The sequence below is a fragment of the Theropithecus gelada genome, chromosome 5 (assembly GCF_003255815.1).
Source record: "Theropithecus gelada isolate Dixy chromosome 5, Tgel_1.0, whole genome shotgun sequence".
In the NCBI taxonomy this organism is placed as follows: domain Eukaryota; kingdom Metazoa; phylum Chordata; class Mammalia; order Primates; family Cercopithecidae; genus Theropithecus; species Theropithecus gelada.
Window position 1 is genome coordinate 159253691 of NC_037672.1, and position 12355 is coordinate 159266045.

A 12355-nucleotide genomic window follows, 5' to 3' on the forward strand; every position below is an offset into this window, starting at 1 on the left:
ATCATAATTTGCCAACCTGACCGAGAATAAATGTAGATCCAAGGAACCAGTTTTCAGATGATATAATCCTTTAGTGATGGGATTCTCATCCTTTAAGATGTGGTATACATCCTAATTTAATCACAATTACCTACTGTTTTGCCTCCAATAAATAGAATGCATAGATCTGAAAGTAGAAGTAGTCACAATTACCATCACTCCAGTAACCCATCTTGGTGACATGTGCTTTCTACTCCTACACGCTTATTCCTTTATGTCTAAAAACCATGGTTTCCAGACGGGAGTGACTTTACTTATACCTGGAGATACAGAAATATCATGTTGAATGTTAAGCTGTGACTACCACCTTTTCACTCCAGGATTCTTGTACCAAGAGGTCACCATGTAAGAAGAGGAGTCACCAAATTTTCTAGGAAAATTGGCTCCTATCATCATGAGATGAGAGGGCTCTGGTAACCCAGGCAACAGGAAAGAAGGCACTTGGCAGCCAACTGATCTCTTGAATGGTCTCTGCCTTCTTCTTTACCTTCATTCCCAACCCTCTCTTTCTTGGGCTGGGCAATTACTTCCTGTGATTATAGACTCACTCAAGGTGATGACTTCTACAGGAAGCCTTTCATGATAATTCATGCTGCATGAATTGACCTGTTTTCTGGCTATTTTCTCTTAGCAAGTGTCCTGTTACACTGAAATGGCCTGTCAATGTTTGTATCTTTCTCACCAATACCAGGAATTAGAGCTATTCATCTGTTTCCCCTCTTCCCTCCTCAGGTTTAGCATGATCATGGGCATAGAATAGATGTCAATATAGCTTAGATAGAAATGACCCAATTTTAACTCAAGTGATATAAAATTATCATGGATTGAAGTTACAGAAGACCTTATAAAATATTTTTCCCATTGTTTTCCTGCATTACACTTGTCAATTTGGATTTCTTAAATTAATAAATAGATCCACTCCAAGAAAACCTGTACCCTTAGTATCTTTGAACTTTTTCACTTTTTCTTAAGTGTTACAAAGATTTGTGTTTGTGAGAATTTTTCTGAGTTATTGATCTTGGACCCAGGGGAGGAAAACAAGTGCTAAGATGTTGAGCTGAAATTATGAGATGTTCACAAAGAGAAAAAATAAAATAGAAAAGAAAGAAAATCTTCTACAACAGATATCTCTAAGTACAGGTGAAAGTTTTTCAGATGGTTAACCTTCTCCCTGACTAGACTCCTGGTTGTTATGGTGATGAAAAAGTGCTAAATCCTTTGAGGTTTATAAATTAGAATAACAGGATAAGTTATTTTTGAATGTATATAAAAATCATAAAAAAAGATATACTTTATAGTGAAGCTAGGGAAGTTAAAAACTCCCACTAGCTAAGGAAGAGGTCCCAATAAAAAAAAAAACAGATGTTGTTCAAGTAATACTAGGGTGTTATTAAGGCATAAAATTAAGAACATATTATGAAGTATTAAAGGGCCAGAAAATTCAGGAATCCCTAAACCTAAGTTGGTCCAATCACCTCCCAACCCAATGTTGTTCCCAAGTGAATGGGAACAAACTACAGAAAAGCAGAAAGGTGGTAGTTTGTTAGCTGAGGATCCAGCACCAAACCTCAATACCAAAATACCAAAACAACTAATCCATGTATATAATTTACTCAGCTCTCCTTGGAGCATCCATAACCCATCACCACCACAGTGCAATTTTGTCTGTAAAGTATTACAATTCGTGATGCAAAATATGCAATGTGATAAGAACAGCGTATTGGTAAAATTTTAGATAGTACAATTTACCATGTTATTTCCAATAAAAATTTCTTTTTTAGCATTTTTACAGTCAAATTATTTGGTCCCATTTATTTAAAGGCACAGAACACATAACTATTCCATTCAAAATACTAAATTATGTTTGTATATGCCATCATCAATATAGAAATTCATATAATAGAAATTAACAGTTTAGCAGCATGAAAATGTACATCCTCTAGTAGTTGGCAAAAAAATCAAGCAACAATAACAGCACAATTTGTCCTTGATGCCTACCACTAAATAGGCTGAAGCTGCACACTGTAGCCTTTAGACCTTCTCAGGTCACAGCAGAATTTCTGTGTCTACGTCTTGATGCTGAGAGTGAGAATAAAATATGTATATATTGAGAAATCACCCTGGTCTATGAGTAGTGCTGGTACTCACAATTTTGCTCATATAGAAACAAGATGGTGAAAGGAAACAATTTCATGAACACTGATAGTCTAACCCTGTTAAAAGTTGTAATACTCTAATGTTTAGCCTGACAGAATGTCCTTTAATCACTCCACAATAAACCCTCTTTATTGTGTATGCAAGAGCAATATGGCAAGAGATACAAAGGATCCCTTTTCTCTAGGTACAATTATTGAGTACTCAATATTTGTTATCTAAGTGGAACAAATATACTATTATTAGGTCCTCCAACTCTATTCAGAAAAACAGGCACATATATAATTATAAAACAAGGCACATTACAGTGAGTGCTTGGTAGAAATAACATAAAAACAATGCTAGGTTTTCTATTCCAGTTCAATATTGTTGTGTAACTTGTGATGTGGACACATACTAATACTGCAGGAACTGCATCTATTGAAGGTAATAATAATGACCTTAATATCAAAATTAGATTTTCAGCTGATGATGCTCTTCCAGCAGTTTCTACCCTGAAAATTTTATTTGGACAGCGGTCACTTGTCAGAAGTCTCAGGTACTTTATTTGCCAACTGTCAAAATCCAATTGTCCATCGCAGCACTCATCTCCAAAGACCATTTATTTAGTGACCTTGACCAATTTTAAGCTTGTTGAGTACATCACACATTGGCATTGGAGGTGGAAATCAAGAAGACTAATGGTAGGCAGGAACTTACTGAAGCTGATAGGAATCATTTATCTTACCAGCATGATAGAATAATCACATCCTGATAGGGCATATGAGATTCTGGAAGATGATTTTTAAGGACAAAGTCCAGGAAGATTTACAATTTTCAAACTCAGGGATTCTTTCAAACTTGTATGTATTTTCTCTACATAGTTGATGTTCCCTCTTTGGAAATATATAAACATTACTTTGTGTCCAACAATGTTCGGGCATAGAGTATTGCACAAAAGGTAACTATAATATGAGGTATTGAAGATTATAAGCAATAATGTTCTTCCAAGATAAGATATGTGGGGTATAGGGTCTCTTTCTTCATATTTCCATGTTTTCACTAGTATTTTATACTAAAAGTTTATACTATTTTTCTTTTATTTCATGTTTTCTTTTAAAAAGTTTGCAATTTTGTCTATAAATTATTACAATTCACATTGCAAAATGTGCAATGTGATAAGAAAAGCATATTGGTAAAATTTTAGGTAGTACAATTTACCATGTTATTTCCAAAAAAAATTCTTTTTTAACATTCTTACAGTCAAATTATTCAGTCCCATTTATTTAACACATAACTATTTCATTTCAAATATTAAATTATGTTTTTATATACCAAAGGGCAAATGAATATTTTGAGAAATAGGTAAACATTTAATGTATAATTAAGTCAGCAGAAATAATCATTTAAAAGGTTAAATATTAGAATTGCTTTACACATTATTTCATGAATTATTTGTGGGTGAGCAAGGTTCATTAATGCTTTTTATAACTTTTCTTGTGAGAGTTTTATTTTCCAATCTCATGTTCCTTAGTGGTATCAGTTATTTTATGCAGTTGTAAATTGCATAATATGGCATCATCACCCTTTAGAAAACATCCTTACTTAAATTTCTATTTTTTTGAACAAACAATTTAGAGTATACAATCAGAAACCATTTTTTGGTCTCCTACTCTAACTTTCAATGCAGCAAGTTCTTCCTCTTTTCTTGGGTGTAGTCTCATACCTTCTCTGGTCACATTTGTTTAATACAAGGTGGTCTGTAACTGCTTAAAACATAGAAATGGAACTGATTTTGTACTTAGAGTTCAGTTGCACTTAGTATTCAAGAATTTTCAACCTTATACAATGCTGTAGCTACTCCTTACGCAAATGGAGCTTGCTTCAGGCAAGAAAAATCTACAAGACTGCTTTGGTCAGTCTAGTTTCCCTACTGTCTCGCTTCCATCCCTCCTCCCTCATTTGGTTTCTCATGATCTCTGACCATCTGGGATGGAGCAAGGGAGAAGGACAGGTAAGAGGAATAGGGAAGTTCTTAACCAGTTCTTTCCTGTACTGAATGGTTATTCTTTGATCTGGCAGAATAGTAAAGCTGACACGTCCCTTCAAAGGGCTTGTTCCTGGATAACATCAGCAAGGATTTCCATCTAGCTTCCTGCTCCTTTTCAATTATTGCTTCATTTGGTAATTCACTTTACCCAGAAATTATGTTACAGTCCTGTGGTCACTCCAGGTGATACTCTTGGGTACAGTTTTAAGAAATTTCAGCCAGCCTTTCACTCATGAGAGACTATATCTTGCTGCTATTTTGAAAATACCCAAATTCCTTCCAGGGATAAACTCTGGAAGTGCAGGCTGCCCAATACATGCAAATCTCCTTTGAACATGCTGAGAGAAGTAGACTTTGGTTTTAAGATTTTCTTGATTGAGGTCTGTTATGTTTAATGTTATGTGTCAACTCAGCTAGGTGACCCAGATGTTTCACAAAACATCAGTCTAGACATTGCTTTTTAAATAAGAGGAACATTTAAATTAGTGGGCTTTGAAGAAAGTGGATTACCTTTCATAATGTGGGATGCTTCATCCAATCAGTTGAAGGCCTAAAGAGTGTGAAAACTAGTTCAACCTTTGTGGAAGGCAGTGTGTTGATTCCTCAAGGATCTAGAACCAAAAATGCCATTTGCCCCAGCAATTCCATTAATGGGTATATACACAAATAATTGTAAATCATTCTACTATAAAGACACATGCACAAGTATGTTTATTGCAGCACTATTTACAATAGCAAAGACTTGGAACCAACACAAATGCCCATCAATGTTAGACTGGATAAAGAAAATCTGGCACATATATACCATGAAATACTGTGCAGCATAAAAAAGAATGAGTTCATTTCCTTTGCAGGGACATGGATGAAGCTGGAATCCATCATCCTAGCAAGCTGACACAGAAACAGAAAACCAAACACCACATGTTCTCTCTCATAAGCGGGAGTTGAACAGTGACAACACATGCACACAGAGAGGGAAACATCACACACAGGGGCCTGTCGGCGGGTGGGGAGCAAGGGAAGGGAGAGCATTAGGACAAATACCTAATGCATGTGGGGCTTAAAACCTAGATGACAGGTTGATAGGTTCAGCAAACCACCATGGCACATGTATACCTATGTAACAAACCTGCACGTTCTGCACATGTATCCCACAACTTAAAGTAAAATAAAAATAAAAATAATAAAAGAAAAGAAAAAGAAAAATACCGAGGTCAGAGTTCCTCTGAAGAAGGCATTCTACTTCCAACCTACCTTGGAAATTGAGCTGAAGCATCCATTCTCCCCTGAGTCTCCAGGTTACAGGCCTTCTCTGCAGTCTCTCTTTCTCTGTTGGTTTTGTTTCTCTGGTGAGTTTTGACAAGAACTTCATGACATTCACATTACATTCTCCAAAGTAGTCCCAGTAAATCCTTCTCTTACCGGAAGGCCCAGAAAAAGCAGTTCTAATTTCTCCCTATTGAAGGGAACTCTTCTAGGCCTAAGTTTCTTCAGAGAAGCTCTCTTCACAAATCTTTCTCTTGGTACATATCCATCCGCTTTGTGCTTGTGCTAAATAGCATGTTTCCAGGTGCCTGATTTGTAACTTCTCCAGGGTTTTCTCTATCACTTCATATTTGATTGTATTTTGCGTTGACTGAACAAGTGTTTCGTGGCAGTTCTTCAATTGGAGCCTGAAATTTCTGCTGCATTTGCATTTTATTATCTTAATTTTAAAAATCATATAATTTGTACTTAAGAACCTGTGAAGACACAGTACTTGTAAAGTTTTATTTTGTCACTGATTTTAATTTTGTTTATCTCGGCTGAAAGGTTATTTGATTTACAGTGTATGTTAGTTAATCATTCTTATATTGGCAACACCTTATTTAAAGGCTATGTGATTAAAAGGGCTTACCGGTAAAGACGTCACATCAATTCAATGTGAAGCTCTCAGTATCACTCATGTTTGTCAACCTCAACTCACAAGTTAAAGCTATATGTCTCATCCACCCACCCATATTTTAGGCTGCCCACTGAAATGTGTGAACTGTTCTTAGCAAATAAATAAATAAATAAATAAATAAATAAATAAATAAAAAGTTTTCTATTTCATAGGCAGATAAGTGGAGGCAAACTGACTCATGGTGCAATATATGAACCAAGCAGTGATGTGTTGAAACCAGTTATACAGTTCATGAGAACAGATAGTTAATTTTTCAGAAATTTTTCAAGCTGGTTAAGTATAGTAATTATTAAAATTGATGATATCTATGCTAATTATCCTATTTTAATTACTATATACCATATGCATCAAAATATTACTATCTACTCCATGAATATGCACAATTATTATTTCTCAGTTTTAAAAAATATTTTTTAAAAATTTAATAGAAACAATTTTAAAATTATAACTAAATAAGTGATGTTAAATGCAAAAACTAAATACTCAAAATACATCACCTCCTTTTTAATGTAACATTTCACTGTATCACTGGGAAGCTCTTGAGGTCATTCCAGTCCATTATTATCTGTAAAGTGAAGTGCTGTATAATGGAGAACTGCTTTACATTTCTCAACAACTTCTCATTTAGTGGCTTAAAATTGGTTATGATAGGAGTATTTACACCATGCAAAGCACTAAAAATAGGCTCTTTTATAGGAGTGAGCATTATTTTTAATGTACTAGCACATCACTTCCCTTGTTTTGTCTTCTACACCTTGTTTATAATAATCTTTATTTAATTTCAAGGTGAAATCAGATTCTATAATCTGTGTAAACCAATTAACATAGGGCCAGGTTTGATGCCGTACTGGTTTCTTAGGTAACTGCAACCTAGGATATATTCACAGCAACCTTCTGTAAACTTTCTTCTGACATATCTTTGATACATCATAGGGAAGAGCACATGAATTGCATAGTCTCTCAGACCTACAGCCCTTATAAATCACCGTTTCAATTATCTGCCATTGAGGTGCCAGAGTCACTTGAACTCTTCTCATTAGTATACCTTGTTTTCACTCAACTTACAGGTATTAATTTAATTAATTCAGCATGGAGTACGAGATATTTTACAAAGGTATTATAATTTTGCATCCATTCAGCAACTGGAAAGCTGCATGATCCTGTTTTGTACAGTACTGTGGTTGAATGTAGTCTAGGTTTAGATGAAGAATTAAGGATATGTAATAATTATCTTAAAAAACTATAAAAAATCAGTTATTCTATTAATAATAAACAGATAACATTTCTAATCCAGATACAACTCTAATTTAGTTTTATTTTAAAATATGACTTATCTTCAAATCCTAAGGATTTAGAAACCTTTATACAGAAATTTATTTAACATCATGTGCATTTGTATTAAAATTTAGTTTTGATAAAATGAGCAGTGTATGTAAATATATAAAGATTTTTAATTATATTCAAATTAAATTGTTGGTGTACTTTAATTTTATTTGTTTTAAAACAAAATCAATTCAAAAATAGGACAGACTGTACACATTTGCTAAGGTAAGACAAATATGAATTTTAATCCTAGCTTCAACCCTTGCTCTCTTTGTGAATTTAGGCAACTTGCCAAGTTGCATAACTTCTCTAACTAACCCCTTATCTAAAAAGCAGCATATTTTACATCTTAGAATTGGTCTGATAATTCGAAGAAATTACACAAGTAAATACATAACTCTGTCATTTAGTAAACGAAGTTCAGTTATCGTTTTAATATGCTAAATTTGGGGTATAATTATAGTCCAGAGGGAAAACAAAATACAATTTTAGAAGGAAGCATTTTAAATAGAATTAAAATTGCTCATGGTAGTGTAAATTTAAAACATACATTGGATATGTTATATGCACTGATCCTTGCTTTTGGGCTTACAAAGGCATGAAGGTACACACAAACCTTCCAGAGCGTATACAGCTTATCTTAAGATAATCAGTTTCCAGATTCTGGACTTTATCTGTCTTTCAAAGTTGCCTGGCTGATAATATGCCCACTCTACTATTTGTGTTTTCTTTGCTCTCCCACTTTTTACAGTAGGTACTCCCCCACTTTTCAGAAGAAGAGGTTTATATTTTAGCCATCCAGAAGCTTGCTCAAATGCATTATGCAGGTCAAAAGTTCCAGTCACAAAACTAAAAGCCAACTCAGAGCAAAAGAGTACTTGAGGTTTTAGAAAGCATTCGTGCTGGGTATGTGACCTATTTCATGCAATTTACATACTTAAGATGAGGCATATATTAGAAATAATTCAGAAATGAGATGATTGTTTAAGGGGAAGCCTATTAGCAAGATTATTTGGATTGAAAATGAGTTCAGATTATTTTTTTCATGAAAAAAAGTAAGTCTGATTTGGCTGATTTGTTTGACAATAAGCACTGACTTTGCCAACTAAATCACACTGTGACATTATCTATAAGGTGTATAAGATAAATTTGCAGCTTCACAGCTTCAAAGAAGATACATTCAATGCATATATATGACAGAAAGTATGCTAGAAAAAATGTTGCAACTATTTAAACTTATGATGAAAAATACAGATGTCAGTTTAAAACTGTGTGACAGGCTTTATAGATTTACAAAATTATTTTAAGTTGTCAGTAGAAAAAATATTCGAAGACCAATCTCATAATACATAAACAGTTAAATATTAGATGAAAACTAATAGTTTGGTGTTTAATGTAACTGTACATACACATAATATTTTATTATTCATCTCAGATAAGAATTTATATTATCATGAGTATCATCATTATGTACCAGTAATAGTCATAATTTTCTATGACTTTTCAGGAAATTAGTTAAAAGTACCAATGCCATATCTGTAAAATTGATATGGTAACATTTATTTACTGACAAGGGATCCTCTGAGAGTTATCATTTTATTTTTTTGTTTTGTTTTAAATCATTTTGAGCTTTCTCTATTGGACAGAAATGATTCTAGCTGCTGGGGTTCAGAAATGAGATTTATGTTTTCTTTTGTTAAGTGTTGCTCCATTTATCTCACGTTCCAGGGGAACAGCAGGATACAAGTCTCCTGAATATGTTCGGGATCAGGTCAGTTGAAGTCAAAAACAAAACCCACTCGGTGGTCTCCCCACGCTAGGAGATTTGTGTAGTATCTCCCAGTGAAAGCCTCACTGACACAAGAGTGGACCCCAGCACTATTGCCTAGAGTGATTCTGATTGGTGAATATTTTTATTGTGGGGTCTTGATGGAAATGGTGCTCCCTAACTTAAGTAAAGATATAGTCATTAAAAGATATACTATAAAAAAATTCTGATGTTGCAGTAAGTAATCAGGTAGACATGAGCAGGGCAAGAGAGGGCCCTTCACCCACCAAGAATGTCAGGCAACCATTAGGGGATGGTCAGGTGATTGTTAAACTGCCTCTCTAAAATAATAATTGGTCACAATTGGCACCAGGGAAAGGCAGTCTCCTAATAGATAGAAACACCTCATGATGGTGGTCAGCAACTTCCCTACAAGAACCCAGGAATGGGCGAGTGGGCTCAAGCATGCATACTCTGAGGCAAAATGGCAGAGTTTAGCTTGTGTATGACCTTCCTCTAGGAACACGCAACTGGTAAGAGAAGAATGGCCTCCAGTGAGCATGCGCACAACTTCAGTAAACACACTGTGAACTCAGCCCCTCCCAAGTGCTGACAGACCACTGAGCTTGCAGACAGTCCACTCCTAGGGAAGAATCGGGGAGAAGGGAGGCAACCTCCCACGAAGGCATGCCAACATATAAAACCCCAAGTCAAAGGCCAAATAGTGCGCTTGATCTCTCAAGTCGCCCACTTAACCCTCTTCCAAGTGTATTTCACTTCCTTTGGTTCCTGCTCTAAAGCTTTTTAATAAACGTTCACCCCTGCTCTAAAACTTGCCTCCATCTCTCACTCTGCCTTATGACCCTCAGTCAAAGAAGGCAAGAATTGAGAAGGCAAGTGTCGAGGTTGCCGAGGACCTCTATGGATTCAACGACACTAGAGCAATGGGGTCATTTACTGTAAATGTAAGGGTCAGAAGGGCAGAAAGGGAGAAAAAATGATGTTGTCATAGTTGATATAGAAAGAATCAAGTACCTAAACTGCCTGGTAAACAGATCTGGATTCTAGAGAAATAAACGTTGGTTTCACGTTGATAGAGCTCCTGAATGGCTTTTAGGAGAAAACAGGGTGATTTTAGATGACATTGGTATCAATTTGTTCACTACTATTACCTTTTATAATTTACTTGTTCAACCATGTCTTAATAAAACACAACTAGTGTTATGAAATAATATCACTGATATCGTATCCACTCTGAATATTGAAAATAGATGATGACAAATCATCAAAGTATTGCATTGCTATCAAAGGGTGCAGATCTCAATACAGAACTAGAAAAACTGTACAATTTAAATGGGCTTTTTTTCTAACAATCTCCTTACAAAAAACACTGAAGTGGACTTTCCTAATGAAGTTTTAGGGGTTATGCTTTTTGTATATGTTTTAAAAAAGTGAATTATTTGGATATAAAATACAAACCATACTTATTTGAACATAATGAAAATAAAGAGAGTGGGATTAAAAAATGAGTTTTTTCCTAACAACTTTCAATATATGTTTACCGTTTGGGGAAAGTAGGCAAAACATGTACAATATTGTTGAGAAATAGGGAAAAGAAACAATCTATTTAATTAAATGTTAAAAAATGTTTAAATATACTTTAAGTTCTGTGATACATGTGTAGAACGTGCAGTTTGTTACATAGGTATACACATGCCATGGTGGTTTGCTGCACCCATCAACCCACCATCTACATTAGATATTTCTCCTAATGCTATCCCTCCCCTAGCCCCCCACCTCCTGACAGGCCCTGGTGTGTGATGTTGCCACCCCCGTGTCCATGTGTTCTCATTGTTACACTCCCACTTATAAATGAGAACATGCGGTATTAGGTTTTCTGTTTCTGTGTTAGTTTGATGAGGATGATGGATTTCATCGTTATCCATGTCCTTGCAAAGGTCATGAATTCATCTTTTTTTATGGCAGCATAGTATTTCATGGTGTATATATGCCACATTTTTTTTATGCAGTCTATCAATGATGGGCATTTGAATTGGTTCCAAGTCTTTGCTATTGTGGGTAGTGCTGCAATAAACATATGTGTGCATGTGTCTTTACAGGAGAATGATTTATAATCCTTTGGGTATATACCCAGTAAAGAGATTGCTAGGTCAAATGGTATTTCTGGTTCTAGATCCTTAAGGAATCTCCACACTGTCTTCCACAATGTTTGAACTAATTTACACTCCCACCAACAGCGTAAAAGTGTTCCTATTTCTCCACATCCTCTCCAGCTTCTGTTGTTTCTTGACTTTTTAATGTTCACCATTCTAACTGGCGTGAGATAGTATCTCATTGTGGTTTTGATTTTCATTTCTCTAATGACCAGTGATGATGACCTTTTTTTCCATATGTTTGTTGGCCGCATAAATGTCTTCTTTTGAGAAGTGTCTGTTCATATCCTTTGCCCACTTTTTAAGTTGGGTTTGTTTTTTTTCTTGTAAATTTGTTTAAGTTCCTTGTAGATTCTGGATATTAGCCCTTTGTTAGATGAATAGATTGCAAAAATTTTCTCCCATTCTGTAGGTTGCCTATTCACTCTAATCATAGTTTCTTTTGCTGTGCAGAAGCTCTTTAGTTTAATTAGATCCCATTTGTCAACTTTGGCTTTTGTTGCCATTGCTTGGTGTTTTAGTCATAAAGTCTTTGCCCATGCCTATGTCCTGAATGGTATTGCCTGTGTTTTCTTCTGGGGTTTTTATGGTTTTAGGTCTTGCACTTAAGTCTTTATTACATGTATCTTTGGGTTTCTTTAATGAAGAAATTTTCAGGATCACTATAAAACCCACTTTCTTAATTATCTGTACAGACATATTGACTAAGCTTGAAATTAGGAAATTATGTTTACTATTTTTTAAGTTCGGTTTTTGTTAGTTTGAGGCAGAAAGGGCACACCTCCCCATTTGTATCTCTATCCATTTGATCTTTGCAGTAGCAGATGCAATCCAGATTTATAAAATGAAACATCAGAGAAAAAATTCAGTGAAATGTGTGTATTATGACACTGTTAAAATAAAAGTTAAAAGTTACTTCCCCA